This window comes from Triticum dicoccoides, chromosome 7A (genome assembly GCF_002162155.2).
Source record: "Triticum dicoccoides isolate Atlit2015 ecotype Zavitan chromosome 7A, WEW_v2.0, whole genome shotgun sequence".
Taxonomy (NCBI): Eukaryota; Viridiplantae; Streptophyta; class Magnoliopsida; order Poales; family Poaceae; genus Triticum; species Triticum dicoccoides.
Window position 1 is genome coordinate 39,642,983 of NC_041392.1, and position 11,552 is coordinate 39,654,534.

The 11,552-nt window shown below is 41.2% G+C and overlaps 1 long non-coding RNA gene across 10 annotated transcripts; it reads left to right on the forward strand.

The window, feature by feature from the left end:
- Positions 1–4,233: 4,233 nt before the first annotated feature.
- On the forward strand, positions 4,234–8,953 carry LOC119331556. 10 transcript variants are annotated; one of them, XR_005160567.1, is made up of 10 exons: positions 4,234–4,553; positions 4,717–4,772; positions 4,879–4,956; positions 5,209–5,287; positions 5,665–5,743; positions 5,857–5,929; positions 6,145–6,439; positions 6,720–7,120; positions 8,166–8,196; positions 8,564–8,953. It is a non-coding gene; the product is annotated as an uncharacterized LOC119331556 (long non-coding RNA). The 10 variants fall into 10 exon arrangements; XR_005160563.1 differs by adding an exon at positions 7,478–7,876 and having other exon boundaries at positions 5,670–5,929; XR_005160568.1 differs by adding an exon at positions 7,647–7,876 and having other exon boundaries at positions 5,670–5,929.
- The last annotated feature ends 2,599 nt before the right edge of the window (positions 8,954–11,552 follow it).

Here is an 11,552-nt window from a genome sequence, read left to right on the forward strand (position 1 = left end):
GGCTTTCGTCAAAACATGAGATCCGACTGGATTCTATCTTTCAAGCAAAATTAATATGAGAAGGCCTTGTTTCATTTGAAGTATTCTTCATGCTTCCTGTGAACCGAACACCACCAAGGCAAAATTTCCTATGGACGACAGTTCCTTTAAAAGTCCTACATATTTCCTGTGAACCAAACACACCCTTAGAGATGTATTTTTTCACGTGCCAGGTTGATTATAAAATGGATAGGGGCTTTTCCGCAGAAGTGCATGCCGAACAAAAAATATGACCTCCCTTTATTAGTAGGATAAATGTCATATTCTTTGTTATTGTTGGTTCGGTGAAATTTTCTAATACTTAATTGCTGCGCTGCTAATTAGAGCACCCAAGATTCACCCAAGATGAGAGGATGATAAATGAAAGATACTGATATAAATTTTGAAGAGCCCGTGGCAACGCACGGGCGTTCTACTAGTTACAAATATAAATGGAAGGTATTTAGGAAAACGATGATCAATTTTTTTTTCTTTTTCTGAATTATAGTGGTCAGTGTTTCAACTTGAGTTTATAATAGTCGGGCTTGCCGATTTCGCTTTACTAGAAGAACACCCGTGCGTTGCAACGGGGCCACATTAACTTTAAAAGTTCAATATTAATATTCTCATATATATCAAGTGACATTGGCGACCTTTTTTATCATCAATTCCTCACACACACTCTCTGCCTCCCTCTTCCTCACTCTCTCCCCCTCTCCCTCTCTCTCTCTCTCTAACACACACATATCCATCTTATTGGGTACGGGAGCATAATTCATCTATTTCACACACACAAGCTAGTACATAACAATATGGATTATGTGTATTATATTTGCCACCACAACTGAGGGAATTAATTTCATGTAAATCGGCCAGCCACAGCTCCAAGAATACGCGGAGGAGGTGGCCCGGGTCGGCGTCGGCGCCGTCCGGCACGGGCCACGGGCCTGCTTCCAAGCGCGTCTGCGCGTCGGCCACCCACGCCGTGTCCTTCAAGTGCCACTTCCACCGCACCAACTCACAGGGTCACGGCCATGGCCAGGGCCAGGGAAGCCGCCCTTCTTTGCCCCCTTCACCGGCCGCGGCCAACGCGGTGCCGCGGCACCCGGCCTCGCCGTCCTCGTCCTCCAGCACCGTCGCGACCCAGTGACGCAGCCCAAGCATCGGCCTCGAGAATCAAGAATGCTCGACAACGTAGAGGGAAGGAAAGATCATATACATGTCATAAGAAAGGGAGTTTATTTACTGCTCCCTCGATGTATTGTTTCCTTTGTTTGGAGATTGATTACCATCCGTGAGTTATGGTAAGGTTTACGTGATTGAGCGATTTTTTGAAAATCAATTATTTGTTTTCTAATTAATGTAACTGAGTGATTTAAGGTAAGGTTAATTAATTTAGATTTGATCTTTAGAGATTGTTCGTGATTGATTCTACATTACTAAATAACTTGCGCCAGTATGAAAAGTTCTGATCTGTTTAGATTTCTTTCGTTGTGTGAGAGGGTGACGCGAAAATAAACCGATGAAGTGAGGGGAGGGAACAAAAAAAATCTACGAAAAAAAACCAGCGAAGGTGGGAGGAGGTACCAAAAAAACCATGGAAGGTGGGAGGAGACTACCAACTGTTTCATTAGGAGTAGAAATTATTAGAGATTAGAGATTATTTGTTTCCTGAAAATCTATTATTTGTTTCCTAAAGCAAATTGCATTAATGAGAGAGATTTCGTAGATTTGGTTAAGGTAGGAAAGAATCTATTATTTGTTTGCTAAAGCAAATTGCATTAATGGGAGGGATCCGTTGATTTGGCTAAGGTAGGAAAGAATCTATTATTTGTTTGCTAAAGCAAATTGCATTAATAGAAAAGATCCGTTGATTTGGCTAAGGTAGGAAAGAATCCATTATTTGTTTCCTAAAGAAAATTGCATTAATGAGAGAGATTTGTTGATTTGGCTAAGGTAGGCGGTTTTTGCGGTTCGTGGCGGCTTAGTGTGAGGTGGGACGAGGTACCAAAAAAAACCATGGGAGGTGGGACGAAAAAAACCTGGGAGGTGGGAGTTGTCCCTGGTTAACCTACGAAATTTCGTAGATTTTTTTAGGACGAAAAAAACCGTGGAAGGTGGGACTAAAAAAAACCTGGAAGCGAGACTACCAACTGCTCCCTTAGGAATAGAGATTTTTCTTATGTGTAGGAAGAAAAATAGAGCAATGTTGGATACACCATTGATAGGTAATTGAATTGCAGGTAGAAAGTATACCAATAATTTTACATATACATTTTGACCGAAGAAAATTATGCTTCCAAAAGGGTGGAAATTTGTTTCCAACAACAATCACTTGTACTTCCAATGTGAACAAAATCTGAATCACGTGTGGCTACTACACATATGGTATCCTTCAACCCGGCCAAATGCAAGACCGCTGGAGCACAGCCGACGTAGCACGCATGAGAGCATCGCTACCACGCAGCCACATTGAAAAGGGACCTCATGAGTCTATAGCATGCAGCCCCAATTACAGGCTTCAACGAGCAGAGCACGACCATACCACTTCAAGCAGCAACTACAAAATGTCTGACGAGGAGTAGCAGAGGAAACGAAGGTCTGCACACCGGCGAAATTACAGTGCCACACCGGCCAGATTGGGGATGCAGCGCGACGAACGGATCACAAGGAGCGTTGTGGGGGCATGAAGCACACATGCACATGCTTAGCCATCAAGGCGACATGGTGTGTGCGTTCTTGCCGGAGGACTTGCTGGTCGAACGTAGATGCGGTGGTGCGATAAGAGCGAGGTTGAAGCGAGGAGGATCCAGATGGCAGGTGTGGCAGAGAGGGTGGCGAGGTAGTTGATTAGGGTTTGATGGTGGATGTGAGGATGATTCGGAGGGGTTATATAGTACAGCCAGGCGTTGTTGTATGCATGGCTCCAAAACGATTGGTGAGATGCTGGTCTGACGAAAGCCATATATTAGACGTCTCACAAGAATAGTTTTCCTTTATATTTATAGCCTTACCATATCTGGATTGATTTATTGCCATATAATTACCATATTCGAAATTTTCTGAGTTATGACCTTACCATACCTGGATGGATTTATTACTATAATAATCATATTTGAGATTTCTGAGTTTATAGCCTTACCATACGTGGATTAATTGTGATTGATTACCATAAATACATTGGGTGTTGCCGGTTAGACGAGAAAAGAGGAAAACCGGTGAGAGGGTGGTGGTGGGAGGTGGGACGAAGAAAAATCAGACGAAAAAAAGCCAGACGAAAATAAATCGTGGAGACTATTCACCAACTCAGATTTCCTTCTCTTTCGCTGAACTCGGGAAATCCTTCCTGCATGTGACGCACAGCCTTAACTGCCCTGCAATCTCCACGATTATCTTCCCTACATACACGTGATTGTTTCCTTCTCATTTGTTAACAGATTGGCTAGCACCATTATATATCGGGAGCAAGAAAATCGCCCGAGATATCGCTCCGTTTTATTGAATTGATTGTGTCTGGTTACCTTAAGTTAATTGATTGCGTTTGGAAAGAATTGATTGTCATGCATGATTGCGTTTGGAAAGAATTGATTGTCATGCATGAATCGGGGACGTAAGGGGGGAAACGGAACCTGACTGCGTGCGGTGAATGGGGTGGGGTAGGGGTGGGGATGGTGTGATGAAAAAAACCGGTTGAAAAAAAACCATGGTAGGTGGGACGAAAAAAAACCATGGTAGGTGGGACGAAAAAAAACCTAGAAGCGAGACTACCAACTGCTCCATTAGGAGTAGAGAAAAACGGATGCATGTCCGGTGTGCTTACCATAATCGATGAGGCAATTTAAAACAATAAGGTGTGCATCAAACTCGTTTTCTTGCGATAGCCACGTCGGCATGGTACTGTCCAGGTAAACCGAGAGCGAGAGATATTTGCGGGGTAAATCGAGAGTGAGTCGGCTGCCCAATCACGTCGTGTGCTGCGCGGACAGCTGGAGGCTGGTGGTTGATTCTGCGCGTGCCGGGTAGGCGATTTCATTGGGTGCGGGTGGGACCTTCCTCTGTCTCGTCCTGGCGTTGTGGGCGTCGATTACGGGGCTTGCGTACGTGCGCGGGGCTGCGGTTCGCTGACCTGTGGTCGTCTCCCTTTTACTGCGTCGAGGTAAAACCGTCCCGCGATAACACCTCCCCGAGTAAATACGAAGCAAATCTGCTCTACCACGCAACAGAAGCAAACTCGCAGCACCCCTCCTCCTCGTCAGTCACCGCCTGGTCTTCTCGATGGAGGCGGAGGAGTAGGGGATCCCGCCGGATCAGAGGCGTGCGGGCACCGTGGTGGGCGTCTCCGGCAGCGACGGCGACCTGCAGCTACGGCGGGGGCGCTCGATTTAGTGCAGCGCCATGGACCGGTCCCTGCAGAAGTGAGAGAAGATGAGGGAGAGAGAGAAGGAAGGAGAGGAGCATCGATGGTGGTTCGAGCGCTGCCGCCTCCTTCCGCACCCCTCTTCTTCGCGCACGGCAACAGAGGCAAGTCCTGTCAGGTGAGATCACACCGTCCTCCACAACCTTCTCTACAGCCACGCAAAAACAGAGAGGAGTCTGATTCGTGCGTGTTATTGTTATTTTGGCTGTCTAAATTGTCTCTTGAACTAATCCAGCAACCTGACATTTCTTGGACACTAAATAATATCATTCTTATGACAGGGAATAATATTATTCAGTTAGCATCTTTTTCGTGGAAGAGGAGTGAGAATTTAAAGGTTAGAAAATTGTAATTGAATGAGTGTTCTCTTTTTTCTGCCTCTGACTTGAACGAATATATTTCTTAATATATCAATGCTCATCATTGCCATGTCTGGCTCTCAGGTGCATGCTACATAGAAGCTTAGATCTGTAATCAAGCTGTGGAAGAGAATACTGTAAGAGATACTTCTATAAGTAGAGGTATGTGCCTGCATTTACACGTTAATTATTCCTTAGTTAGTTCTCTATGGATCGTTTGATTCATGTTGAAATGATTTTCTTTAGTCGGTGTTGTACTATGTTGATGGTATACTGATTTGGCGTAAGAATTACTGACATTGCTTTGTGTGTACAAATCTTACAGGTTTATGATATTAAGAATTAGCAGTGTGTTTTTTGTTTACTGCTGGATTTGCTAACAAACTGTCTCTTATGTTGTTGATTGATATGCAGACTTGTTGTTTTTCATTCAGTTGAAGAGCTCTCCATGCCTAAGATCTTTTCTAGGATAATTGCGTCGTTAAATACGAAGGTATATGATTGGTTTCTCTACTCATGTATCGATAAGCATATTTTTCATCCTCAATATATTGTTGCTTGCCTAACTTCTTCCTACATTTGTGAGGTGGCCGTGGAAGTTCAGTTCTTGTAGGCGGCATAAAACTTGTACTTCTCGGATTTTAGGCTGGGGGTATTAACATATATGGCACATAGAAAATTTAGATCTGCAAGATTGGATAGGGATAAATCCTTCTGCCATGTTGAAAAATTAGATTTACAAAGAAGAAAAGAAATTATTAAAGAAGAGATATAGTCGATTAGGTTGTTGTGGTGTTTCTTTGATCTTCCCTAGACCTCTCGTTTTCTGATTGGCATGGTGATGATCTGATTCTTATGGTGTTTGTCTAGTTCAGGATTCGCTCTTGTGCCAAAGCCAGCTCGGGGAAGTCTTCCTGGACTCCTGGTTGACCACGACAATCACGACACGGTGAGTGGATTTTGAATCTTTCTTGAGCCGTCGGATCGGATTAGATGTGTATATGGTAGTTATGGACTGCTAACTGCTTAATGTTGTGTTTCCTTTGTGTACTATGGTGTGAGATTAAGCGAGCGGAACGCCGAAGGAGGATCTTGGGGATGACGGAGGCATCGACGACAACCTCAAAGGCGAGAGGTACTGAGACTGCAAATTGCTTTCATGTCTCTGCGTTTCTTTCTTTATGCAACTCCGTCGGTATTAAGGCCGTATAGTCGGTGGGGAGCAACAAAAAACTGAATCTGTTGATGTTTACAATTTGGATGATCTGTTTGATACATCTGCATTGGTGATGGGGAACATTGTTCAAGACAGTGTGGGTTCAGAAGTGAGGAAAACAATTTGGCTTGCAGGGTTCAGGATACTCTCTTGTGACGTTGGCTTAGGAAAAGTTATTCGGCTCCATTTACGATTGGTTCATTTCACCGTGCTCTAGCCCCGCATAGTCCCCTCCTCCTTGGTTGCCGCTCTCGTCCTCTGACGAAGGACCATGGGGCTTGCAGCTGTGCCTGAGCCCCCACAAGGACGTTGGGTGGAGGATATCCGGTGCCAACGGGCCGCTCTTGTAGGTGTCCGAGATATCGGAGCTGTCGGAGTCAACGGTCATCGTCCGGAGACGGGTCGATGGGGGATGCTATGATGAATTGGGTACATCCAAACTTCTCCTGTGATATCTTTATTTTCTTTTTCGGTTTAAGGTAGTGAAGCCTCAGTTAATTTGCAAGTGTGCTATGTTCTTGTTTGTTGCTGGCCTCTACCTGTTTGTTGGTATGCGTTTGCAAACTGAAAATGTTTGTATTTTTCAGGTCTCTATTAGAGGAATGTATTTTCTTGCAAACTAAATTTGTTTTCTGGAACATGTCTTCATATTTTAGATTTTAGTATATGGCTTCAGAACTATTCATTGGATATACTTTGTTGATTCCAGCCCGTGGATAAGAATATTTTAGTCACTGGAGAGATTGTTGAACATGTGACATTGATGCAAATCTCTGGCCACCTACGGGTGAAACTGCTTGAAGACCAAGTTTGAATATGTACGAGGGCAGTGAATTTCGGCATGCGAGTTTACTTGCAGTCTCTGACCCTAATGTAATCAGTCCCAGTAGTGAGGGAAAGGCACTGCCAACGAGGATGTGGAGGAGAACAAGGTCGAGCCGGATTGGTGAAGGGTGTTGAGGCTGGCTCTCTCTCCTCCTCGTCTTACACAGTGTGAAGAAGATCGATGTTGAAATGGACGCATGCTGCAGGAGAAGTAGAGGCGTCTTGTGAGCCTTGGGTTCTTCATCGATCTGTTTGTGCGTGCTCTTGGTCGCATGCACGCCTAAGGTACAACTTGTCTCTCAATCTCTCCTCCCTGTTATGGATCCAACATGAGGAAAAACCACTCTTTTTTTATTGTTGTTGCTTCTATTTACCTTCCAGTTCATGGTTGTTAGTGTATGGATGCCAGACCAAATAAAAAGAGATCTCAACTCAGTTTCTTTAGATGAAGGTTCATCTCGTGTATCATGAAGAAACATCAACACTAAAGAGAGCACGGCTATTATCTCGACAATAGAAGCTAGAGAAATTAATCGATGAGCATTTTCATGCATATTATTTAATCTAATTTTTAGTTATGCTAATTTAGTAACAGTACTATTTATATTACTGATTTGGAGATATATGCAATACATCTTTCAGCAATCAACTGTTCACCGACATAACGTGAACACTAAGAGAGCAGAGCTATTATCTCAACAATTGAGCTAGAGAAATTAATCTATGAGCATTTTCATGCATATGATTTAATCTAATTTTTAGTTGTGCTAATTTAATTGATTTGGAGATATATGCAATATACATCTTTCAGCAATCAACTGTTCACCGACCTGTCTATTGTATGCATTAATTGGATTAATTAACGACAAATGCATGATTTATTGAAGTCAAGTTACTAAATATTCATGATGGTATCTTTTTCCCTGAACTTCTTATCCATGATTAACTGAGAGTCGAATACTTAAGTGGTTGAGGAAAGCTTCAAATACAACAGTGGCAAACATCTCCATTGATGCTACAAAGCATCTCGATGATTTTGAAGTGAGTCTGCATGTTAATTAACATTACTTCTTGCATCACACCCTATTGATCTAAAAGTTACTTAGTTTTCTGAATTTCATAGGATGCTTATGATATAAAAAACTATGCCCTTACCTTTATAGACTGCTATAAATTTGATTCTGCAGTTTTTGCTTGCATCATGTTTTTGTGCTTTATTAGGCACTTTATGTTGCACTATTCTATATTAGACAGATCAGGTTATTTTTTCAGTGATCAGGTTACTTACTGCTTATCATCGTCTATATGACCATAACCTACTTTTGTGCAGGATCGATGGATGGGAGATGGGACACGATTTTGTAAGTACAGACAAAAAATGCAGTATGCTTGATTTTCTTATTATTGTACCTTTTCTTTTTCTGTTCAGGTGGATCCTGAATATATTCGGTTGAAAACATAATATTGATAGAAATAATTTCCATTTGTTTGCCATGAACCTTCTGCACTAGAGGAATGCTTGAATTAGATCATCAAAGTTAATTGCTATTTTATCAGTATCTGCATGTTAAATGTGTCTATAGTGATTGAACAACTCTCATTAATAGATGAAGCCGTCGAGCAGAAGGCATTTTTTTACTTAGTTATAATTATGGATTATGTAATGGCTGCGCTCGATGAGATCCTCCCCAACCTGACCCCTCCTTCTTCCTTTTCTATATGATGCAGGTGTGGACACCTCTGTATGCTCCAAGACTTAACTCTGTTGATTTATGGCATGGTGATTGGTGATTGATTTCGATTGCACGGGAATTCTGGGGAGAGCAGTGGAAAAGCTATGGGGAACTTGTGTGTTAACGACGCTAGCAGTGAGGGTTTCTTTTGAGCTTCTCTTCGCTTCTCCTTAATAATCGGACCTTCCTGCTATGCTTAGTGAATTTCGATATTTTGATGATGCAAGCATTGTTGTTTCTAGTGGCTGCAAGGATTTCCTTTGGGCACATTTTCTTCTAGCTTAATTAGTCAGGATCGTTGATTTTATAAACAATATTCAGACTGTTCCTTGTATTAGCAAAAATCAGATAAGAATTGAATTATTGTACTTAAAGACAACCTGAATGTCTTGTGCCATGCAAAAGAGATGCTCTGCATTTCCTTTCACCTCCTGTTTGGCCAAAGCAACTACCTATTGTGGCCTTTTGATGCTGTACTGGTTGTGCAAAGAGTTGTTGTCACAGGCTGATCAAAGTGGGAACAGAGCCAGAAAGCCGTTGAGGCACCACCTACTGTGGAGCAGACAATCTTGGAGTCGCCGCAGACAAGTGTACACTAGTGCAGAACCGGGCAATCGCACCGGTTCGTAAGGCGCTTTAGTGTCGGTTCGGTAACCGGCACAAAATTGTAGGCACTAAAGCCCCCCCCCCCCCTTTAGTACTGGTTCAGCACGAACCGGTGCTGAAGGGCAACCACATGGCACGAGCCAGCTCCGTGGGTGCGTAGGACATTAGTACCGGTTGGTAACACCAACCGGTACTAAATGTTTGGGTGTGTTTTGGTTTTATTTTTTATTTTTACTTTAATTTTGTGTTTTTAATTTAATTTAGTGATTGTTTTACATTATAATGAGTTGTTAAATCATTAGGTGATTAGTTTGACTGGATGCGTGGATCCTAGCTAAGTCATCAAGTATATGTCATATCAATATTATATATACTTGATCACCTACTTAAGTGATCGAGGTAATATGGATATGGCATATACTTGATCACTTAGCTAGAATCCATCCAGTTGAAACTAATATGCAATTTCTTTCAAAAATGATATAATAAGCCGCCATCATCATCATCATCATCATCATATTAATTAATATAAAAACTCTTGCATCATATATATCATCACCAATGGTTTTCATATCAAAGATATCATCAAGTTCAACATGGTAATGATATTATAAGCGTTCATAACACCACAAAAGCAAATCACTCTTTGAGATTAAGTTCAGGACGAAGAACACGGACATGAGAGGACAAGTACTAAGAGCATGAACTAGCTAATTAATCACTCCTGCTGCTCTCTCTCAGGTAAAATAGCATAGAACATGTATAGCTTTGCTGATTCATCATATTGGAGCATGCAGATGAACCTGTCTCCTAATCGTGGGTTGCGCTTCTGATTGCTGCCCCCTAGTACTTCTCTGTGATCGTTCACAATTTTGCTCCAGTCTTTTACTATTAAGCATTCCTCGCTATTAGAAATCCTGAATGCACTAAAGTGCATTGTAGGATATATTGGCCGTAAGCTAACAATATTCATGGTACCTTTAGTCTCGATCCAATCAGGCACAACATTCATCGGGAGTCCCTGTTGAAGAACATCGTATACTAACATACTTAGCAATGAAGTTTAGCTTAAAAAATAATGTATGCAAAAGATGCACTAAGGAGAAATAGTAGAAATCTTACCATCTTTCCTAAATATATGTGACCGTAGTTCAGTACGAACACTATTGGTCGCACGTTTTAGTACTAACATTTTTAAGTGCAGGAAAGAAATTTGTCTTGACAGCATCAAGATCCTCAAGTCATGAAACATAATGACTTGTCTCCTCGCAGTTTAGTTCCGCCCCGGGACAGTGGACGGTCCTGTCTACCAAGCGCCGGACATGTTTGCTTGATTAGAAGTAAGCTGTCAATATAAATTGAGATCTATTAATTATTCAACTGATTCAAATAATCTCATATCGAAGACATAAATATGGTTGAGAAACTCACATAATGGTAGAATTGGAGGCGTCTGCACATCGACCCAGATGTCTCTATTACCTTCAATATTATCTTCCGGACGAATATCAAAGGTGATAACCATATCAGGCTCAAATGCATAAGCCTTGCATAGTGTTTGCCAAGTTTTGCATTCAAAATAGGTGTATGTGTCTGCATTGTATAATTTGACGTTGAAGGTATAACCATGCTCGGTCTTCAAGTAAACTCTTTTTACCTCCATAGTTTCGTTAGGACTGAAACCTATCTTATCCAAGACAAAAATTCTTGCATGGTAGGGGATACGCTAGTAGAATAGTAAAAAATTAAAATTAAAAGTTGAAGCAAATGAAGCATAAGTCATGCTTAATTACGAAAAAAGACTTCTCGTTGTGACTTACTGTATCCACTTCGAAGTTCTCATCCAGCTTGATGTCGAAGCGTCTATCATCAACTAGAAAATTTCTGCCACACAGGCCGCGCTGGTCTTCACAGTATTCGCACATAATGAAATCGTGTTCGTCGTCAGACGACATTCCTATGTTCATAGGTGAAATGTTGAACACTTATTAGTTCTATTAATTCAACTAATTATGTTAATTCAACTAGTTCAACTAATTAATTGAACTAATTCAACTAAACACTTACAAAAAATATACCTAATTAATTGAACTAATTCAACTAACTAGTTCAACTAATTAATTCAACTAAACTAGTTCTATTAATTTTCTTACTAAAAATAAGGTAGCTAGTTCTATATAATAAAATGTTAATTAGATAATGAAATCTCATATAACTAAATTAAATATATATCTAACATATAATTTATATCTAATTCATCTAACATTTGACATTAATATCTAACATATGTTCATATATAGGTGAAACATTAAACACTTACTAGTTCTATTAATTCAACTAAATAAACTAGTTCTATTAATTCAACTAAGCATTTACTA